General features: G+C 50.8%; 1 protein-coding gene across 6 annotated transcripts in view; it reads left to right on the top strand.

The window, feature by feature from the left end:
• The first annotated feature begins 3,123 nt into the window (after positions 1-3,123).
• The window catches only part of PPP6R3 (protein phosphatase 6 regulatory subunit 3), a 160,349-nt gene continuing 155,362 nt past the window's right edge, over positions 3,124-8,110 (top strand). For all 6 annotated transcript variants that reach the window (XM_025355904.1, XM_025355903.1, XM_025355902.1 and 3 more), the window contains exon 1: positions 3,124-3,233. The gene's annotated coding sequence lies outside the window, so the exon portion shown is untranslated. The remainder of the gene's footprint in view (positions 3,234-8,110) is intronic.

The following is an 8,110-nucleotide window of genomic DNA, read 5'->3' as shown; positions in this document are numbered from 1 at the left end:
CCCAGGCTGGAGTGCAGTGGCCAGATCTCAGCTCACTGCAAGCTCCGCCTCCCGGGTTCCCGCCATTCTCCTGCCTCAGCCTCCCGAGTAGCTGGGACCACAGGCGCCGCCACCTCGCCCGGCTAATTTTTTGTGTTTTTAGTAGAGACGGGGTTTCGCCGTGTTAGCCAGGATGGTCTCGATCTCCTGACCTTGTGATCCGCCCGTCTCGGCCTCCCAAAGTGCTGGGATTACAGGCTTGAGCCACCGCGCCCGGCCAAGGAAGAGGTTTTTATTCGGCTGGGAGCTCGTGTCTTAAGAGCCGAGCTCTCCGAAAAATAAATTCCTAGCCCTTTTAAGGGCTTTCAACTCTAAGGGGTCCACGTGAAAGGGTCGTGATAGATCAAGTAAGCGTGAGGAATGTGACTGGGGGCTACATACATCAGCTAACAGAACAAAAAGTTTTCCAGTGCTTTCTCATACAACGTCTGCAATTTACAGATAACACAAGTCGTTTTGGTGTGGGGTTAATATTATTATTTTAGCCACCAGGTCCAGGTGGTGGCGCCAAGGTCATCTGGCTATTTATCTTACTTCTGTTTCTTGCCAACTTTTTGCTTTCTCCCTTTTATCCTGTTTTATAAATTAGGGAAAAGGGGAGGTGGGGGAGAGGCTGGGAAGGACAGCAGGAGAAGTGGTGGTCTCATTCCATAACACATCCTCCAACTTTTTTTTTTTTTTTGAGATGGAGTCTCACTCTGTCGCCCAGGCTGGAGTGCAGTGGCACGATCTCGCAATCTCGGCTCACTGCAACCTCCGCCTCCTGGGTTCAAGGGATTCTCCTGCCTCAGCCTCCCAAGTAGCTGGGATTACAGGTGCATGCCACCACGCCCAGCTAATTTTGTATTTTCAGTAGAGATGGGGCTCTATTGTTGGCCAGGCTGGTCTTGAACTCCTGACATCAGGTGATTCGCGCGCCTCGGCCTCCCAAAGTGCTGAGATTACAGGCGTGAGCCACTGTGCCTGGCCTTTTTTTCCCCTTTTTTTTTAATGAGACAGGGTCTCGCTCTGTTGTCCAGGCTGGAGTGCAGTGGCGTAATCATGGCTCACTGCAGCCCAGACTCCTGGGCTCAAGCAATCCTCCCACCTTAGCTTCCCAACTAGCTGGGACCACAGGTGCATGCCACCATGCCCAGCTAATTTTTTTTCCCATAGAGTTGGGGGGTGGTCTTACCATGTTGCTTAGGTTGGTCTTGAACTCCTGGGCTCAACCGATCCTCCCACCTTGACCTCCCAAAATGCTGGAATTATAGGCGTGAGCCATCGCACCTGACCACCTCCTATATACCTTGGATTACTTACACCACCTAATACAATGTAAATGTCATGTAAATAGTTGTTCTGGTTTTTTTTTTTTTTTTTTTTTGGAGATGGAGTTTCGCTCTTGCTGCTCAGGCTGGAGTGCAAGCCTCTGCCTCCTGGGTTCAAGTGATTCTCCTGCCTCTGCCTCCTGAGTAGCTGGGATTACAGGCGCCTGCCATCATGCCCGGCTAATTTTTTTTTATCTTTAGTAGACACGGGGGTTTCACCATGTTGGCCAGGCTGGTCTCAAACTCCTGACTTCAGGTGATCTGCCCGCCTCAGCCAACCAAAGTGTTGGGATTATAGGTGTGAGCCACCAAGCCTGGACATCATGTGGATTTTCAGGGGACTCTGAGAGGCGCCTCAAATCCGTTTTGGAATAAGGCAGGTTATTAGCATGGGGTCTAACCGTGAGCTGTCTGGGTGTTCCGGGCTGGCTCTTGGGGCGGGGGTCCTGATGTCTGGGACCTCGGTCCTCTCTGGGAGGCACAGAGACAGCGGGGAACGGGGAGCCTGGGGGAGCATTTAGAAGCTCATGTGCACAGGAAAACCCTGTCTCTACAAAAAATTAAATCAGCAGGGCCCAGTGGTGCGTGCCTGTGGTCCCAGCTACTCGGGAGGCTGAGGTGGGAGGACCGCTTGAACCCAGGAGGTGGAGGCTGTAGCCAGTCATGATCATCCCACTGCACTATAGCCTGGACAACAGAGCAAGACCTTGTCTCAAAAAAGACCCCAGGCCGGGTGCGGTGGCTCAGGCCTATAATCCCTGCACTTTGGGAGGCTGAGGTGGGCGGATCACCTGAGGTCAGGAGTTTGAGACCAGCCTGGCCAACATGGTGAAACACCCGTCTCTATTAAATATACAAAAATTAGCCGGGCATGGTGGCGTGCGCTTGTAGTCCCAGCTACACGGGAGGCTGAGACAGGAGAATTGCTTGAACCCGGGAAGCGGAGGTTGCAGTGAGCTGAGGTCACGCCACTGCACTCCAGCCTGGGCGACAACAGGAAAACTCCGTCTCAAACAAAACCAAATCCCAAAATTTCTCGTCTAAATCCTTCCCCCACGACGAGGGGACTTATCTCTTAGCGGTGGGTTACAGGTAGGAATATTCCGCGATCCCTCACTTTGACCTCGCTTCGAGGACAGCCACCTCTTTCGGGTAAAGAAGCCGCAATAGGAGATCCCTCTGATAAAAATTCCACTCTGGGGAAGGCGGGCATCGATCCCATTACCTCTCACACGCCAAACAAACACTGCACCACTTATGCTGAATCCCTAGCTCGGCCCAACCGCTGCAGCCGGCGCATATTATGGCTCACGTCATCACCTGTGTCCCCTGCCGCCCCCGCCCCGCCCCGCCCCGCCCGGCCAGCTCGCCACCCCATTGGCTCCCTCGAGGCTCCGGCTTCACGGCCATGATTGGTTTGGCTCAATTTAGTTTTAAAAGCACTGGCCATTCGGATTGGTGGTCCGATACGTCCGTCAAGCGAGGCCCTGCTGTTGCTACGGCGTAGGGGGACCCAGACAGGTCTCTCCCGGTTTCTGATTTGTTTCTCAGGCTCCGGGGTCCTAGAGGTTCCGGATCCGTCAAGTACATGGGAAAAGAATGCGCCCCTCGCGCTTGACTGACGAGGCTTGCGGGCCAATCGGAATGGAGTCAAGGGAGCCGCTAGGCGATCCAATAGGTGGTAGGGGCCGGGAGAGTGGGACCAATGAGCCTGGAGCTGGGGGAGGGGGCAGGGCCGCGATTGGCTGAGAGGCGGCCAGAGGGGGGGGGGGGGGATCTCAAGGCCTGCTTGATACGTCCGCCATTTTGGGCGCTTTGCTGATGGTGTCGGTGAGCGCGTTTCCCGCCTGAGCGCAACTAGCGGCGGGTCGTGGGCACCTCCAGGTAATGGGGGTGGGGGAGGCGCTGGAGCAGGCCGCGGCGCGGGGTGTGCGAGGCGCGCGGGCAGGCGCGGGGCCCCTCCACCTGGGCCTCGGCGGCTCAGGGAGGGAGCGTCCCGGCCCCTCTCCCCTCCCCCCCCGGAATTCGTCGCTCCGCGGGCCGGGGAGGCGCGGCGCCGAGTCCTTCCCGGCCGCTCCCATCCCGCTCCTGTCAGCCGAGGGCCCCGCCGGGACGGGCGCCGGGAGCTGGACGCGGCCGGGGCGGCGAACTTTGCGCCGCGTTGACGTTCGTGGCCTTGCGCGGCGGGCGGGAGAGGCGCGCCCCTGACCCGGCTCTGGCTCCAGTCTTCCCGCCCGCCGGCGGCGGCCCGTAGCGTCGCCCACCGCCCGGCCCGCGCCCGGTCTCCGCTCCCGCTGGGCCTCCCGGCCAGCTTCTCCCGGGGGCCTCGGGGAGCGCGTCAAGTTGAGGCAGCAGCTCGCCGTCAAGAGTCGCGAAGGCCATTGTTGGACTCTGCTCTCCGGGAAACAAGTTTTGTGGGTTTCTGTTAATTCGCCGCAGAGTCATCGGGATCCACACCAGCCAGTTCCGAGGCTCCCACTACCCTTCCCAGTGGCTTTTTAACTGCAGTGGTGGCTCTGATGTAGACTGTCTCGAATGCCTCCCTGGTGTATTTGAGCCGGGGGAGGGTGGTCCTTCTTGTGGCTTGAAGTCCCTCCCTCTTAAAGAAGCCCATTCACTATTAATTTGGAGGTGTTTCTTGTTGAGGTCCTGCTGGCTGTGATCACAATTTGGACTTCTTAATTATAGGTGAACGGGATGGGTCTTTGGATGTACCTCCGTGCCCTGACGTTTCAGCTGCGTGACTTAATGTCATTTTCCTGGTACTTAACGTTTTTTCTGTGGGGCTTTGGGTGTGTTTTGCTTTTATGGGAGGGGGTCTTGACAGGCATTCCCTTTCATTCTCGCAGCACTTGTTGACGGGGTGGTAGCCTACTTTATTCATGGGAAGTTTACTTCGATTTTGTCCTCAAGGTCATGCATGTTACAGATAGGTTTCAAGGGGAAACAGGACTCCAGGTTTCCAACCATCGAAATGTGCCTCAAGTAGCAAGTGTGTGAGACCCAGTTATGGTGGTGGTTGGATTTTCCTCACTGTGGAGTGGAGTCAGTGACCACTTTTTAGCTCTGTGACCCTGGGCAAGTTACCCAGCCTCTCTCTCTCTTATTTTTCTCTGTAGAATGGGAGTAATAATAAGTGTCCCAGCCATAAGTTTGTCAGGACTATTGCCCTAATACATGTAAAACAGCGAGAACCGTGCCTGGCACAAAGAATCACCTCAGTGTCTGATTAGTGATTAGGCTACCTAATGGCTATTATTATTTAATTTAAATTTGATTTTTAAATGTTTAGGTACTATTGGGAAGTCAGATGAGCATTTAAGCCCTGACTCTTGGTGACTGTCTTTAGAAAGCTCTGTGTAAGAGTCAGTTGGGCTGAAAAAGTAAAACTAGAAGTTACCTTTTTTCAGTACAGGGGTTTTGAACATTCCTTAAGTTAGGTACATTTACCGGAGTAATTGATGAGTAGTAGCACCTCAGAATGTTTAAAGAGGTGGTTAAATGCAGAAAAACCCATCACAAGCTTAAGTCAGCCTTTATTCCTCATGTGCTTTTGGATACTAGTTTCTGGGTGACTGCCCCCCAAATCAGTAACTTCGTGTACTCTTCGTTGTTACTGAAGACTGTAAATGTACCGTGAATTGCAGTATTTTTCAGCAAAGGTAGTTTAGGAAGTAGCTGTTGTCCTGGAGGGATACTTTGGAAGGTATTCTCCACTTCAGCATTTCTAGTCAAGGAGTCTAGAACATTGAACACAATGCCGTGTACTCAGTTAGAAATAAACTCACAGTTCTTTACCACTTGCCCGGTGCTCTCCTCCATGGTACTCGAAACCTTGCGTGCCCTTCCCCTGGTATTGCTGTGTTTACTTGGGACTTGGTTTGCTGTATTGGAGCTAAGTGTGTTTTGATGGACTCAGTCTTAAGTAGAGATGAGTATCTTGCTGGTGGAACTTAAGGACAGGAAGAAGATTGTTTTTTTTTTTTTTTTTTTTTTGAGACGGAGTCTCGCTCTGTCTCCCGGGCTGGAGTTGCAGTGGCCGGATCTCAGCTCACTGCAAGCTCCGCCTCCCGGGTTCACGCCATTCTCCTGCCTCAGCCTCCCGAGTAGCTGGGACTACAGGCGCCGCCACCTCGCCCGGCTAGTTTTTTGTATTTTTTTAGTAGAGACGGGGTTTCACCATGTTCACCAGGATGGTCTCGATCTCCTGACCTCGTGATCCGCCCGTCTCGGCCTCCCAAAGTGCTGGGATTACAGGCTTGAGCCACCGCGCCCGGCCTAGAAGATTGTTTTGGGTTTAGAAGTCTAGCTTTATTGTAAAGTATAGCAAAGCAAAGCAAACAAGCAAAAACTTGTTAGTTTCAATGAACTAATTGGGAATTTGAGAATCAGACCATAGCTGAGCAGAAAATGAATAGAAGTAACATGGACAGGATGAAGTTGCCTAGGTTTTTTTTTTTTTTTTTTTTTTTTTGAGACGGAGTCTTGCTCTGTCACCCAGGCTGGAGTGCAGTGGCTGGATCTCAGCTCACTGCAAGCTCCGCCTCCTGGGTTCACGCCATTCTCCTGCCTCAGCCTCCTGAGTAGCTGGGACTACAGGCGCCCGCCACCTCGCCCGGCTAGTTTTTTTGTATTTTTTAGTAGAGACGGGGGTTTCACCATGTTAGCCAAGATGGTCTCGCTCTCCTGACCTCGTGATCCGCCCGTCTCAGCCTCCCAAAGTGCTGGGATTACAGGCTTGAGCCACCGCGCCCGGCCTTGCCTAGGTTTTTAAGATAAGGCTTTGGCCGGGCGTGGTGACTCACACCTGTAATCCCAGCAGTTCTGGGAGGCCGGCGGATCACTTAAGGTCAGGAGTTCCAGACCAGGCCAACATGTGAAACCTTGTCTCTACTAAAAATACAAGAGTAAGCCGGTCATGGTGGCGTGTGCCTGTAATCCCAGCTATTCGGGAGGCTGAGGCAGGAGAATCGCTTGAACCTGGGAGGTGGAGGTTGCAGTGAGCCAAGTCCAGCCTGGGAGACAGAGCGAGACTCAGTCTCAAAAAAAAAAAAAAAAAAAAAGATAGGACTTTGCATCTATTCAGTACAGAGATAATGTGCTTATGTGCTTGTTACAAATAAACATCTCTTTAAAACAAGTGTCACGATCGGTATTTTATTTCCGTGATAATTTCCATCGTCTAGTTCTGTATTTTCAGTATTTGAGGGGCAGCCTCTGTGTGTGTGTGTGTTTTGGTCTAAAATTTTACAGTATTTTACTAAATAAGGGTAAATGATAGTGAAAATAAAGTTCTTTCATCTGCTCAACTAAAACTCAGCATTGACTTGGTCGTTAGAAGTTACGATCTGCGCCCCAGTATGGGCTGCTACTTTTTCTAAGGCTGTACTGAAAAAAATACCTGGCCCCTTGGCTTTAAACAGCTTTCATATTTTTTTCCTTTCTTAACTTAAAATGATTATTTTTTGATTTACTCTAGATCAGGAGTTCTCAGTTGGGGGTGATTCCCCCTCACCCCCCAGGAAACATTTGGCAGTGTCTGGACACATTTTTGCTTGTTACAGCTGTGGGAGTGGGCAGTGTGCTTCTAGAGGATAGAGGCCAAGGATACCACTCAACATCCTACAGTGTCCAGCATAGTCTTCTCCCTGCCGGCCTGCAAAATTATCTAGTCCCAAATAGCAACACTGCTGAGGTTGAGAAATCCTGCATTTAGATAGATGTGAGACTGGCCTGCATTAGAATAATTAGAAATTTTTTAAGGCCATGGATGTTAGACTCCACCTCTGGAAATTTGTGGTGGGATTGAGAATCTTTTTTTTTTTGAGACTAGTCTCGCTCTGTTGCCCAGGCTGGAGTGCGGTGGTGTCATCTCGGCTCACTGTAACCTCCGCCTCCTGGGTTCAAGCAATTCTCTGCCTCAGCCTCCTGAGTGGCTCGGATTACAGGCGTCCGCCACCACGCCCAGCTAAGTTTTTTATATTTTTAGTAGAGACGGGGTTTCACATCTTGGCCAGGCTGGTCTTGAACTCCTCACCTCGTGATCCACCTGCCTTGGCCTCCCAAAGTTCTGGTATTACAGGCGTGAGCCACTATGCCTGGCCACAAGAATCTATTTTTAAAAAGCTTTCCAGACGATACTGAAATGCAGCCGAATTTTGGAACCACTGTTTTACACCACAGGTTTAGGGACTGTTTGTGAGTTAAGGGTTCCTTTGGGAGATCTGTGAACTTGATCTTTGCAGTACCTAGATCCTGCCTTGGAGATTATTTAGTAGTGGGGATTATTTAGATGGTATACCTAACCATTTTTTAGATGCCTGAAGACTGAACTTTAGAAGCATTTATTAAATAAATTGATTTTATAAAATATCTTAGGACTCTTTTTCTTAACCTCATGAAAATACATTACCATACTATGCTGAAACTAAGCAAAATTCTTAGATATTTAGAGTTCGTTTCTGTGCTGAATAATCTTATACTACTGTAATTTTTGAGTTACGTATCTTTTGCCCTCCTTTTGTCAGTCAGTGGTCAGGTCTGTTTTTAGATGCCAGCTTCAACTTTTTTTTTTTTTTGGAGACAGTCTCACTATGTCACACAGGCTGGAGTGCAGTGGCGTGATCTTGGCTCACTGCAACCTCTGTCTCCTGGGTTCAGGTGATTCTCTTGCCTTAGCCTCCTGAGTAGCTAGGATTACAGGTGCATGCCACCACACCTGGCTAATTTTTGTTTTTTTTTTTTTTTTTTTTTTTTTTTTT

The sequence above is a fragment of the Theropithecus gelada genome, chromosome 14, assembly GCF_003255815.1.
Source record: "Theropithecus gelada isolate Dixy chromosome 14, Tgel_1.0, whole genome shotgun sequence".
Taxonomy (NCBI): Eukaryota; Metazoa; Chordata; class Mammalia; order Primates; family Cercopithecidae; genus Theropithecus; species Theropithecus gelada.
Note: the sequence above shows the minus strand (reverse complement) of the source record. Positions and strands in the feature narration are given on the sequence as shown.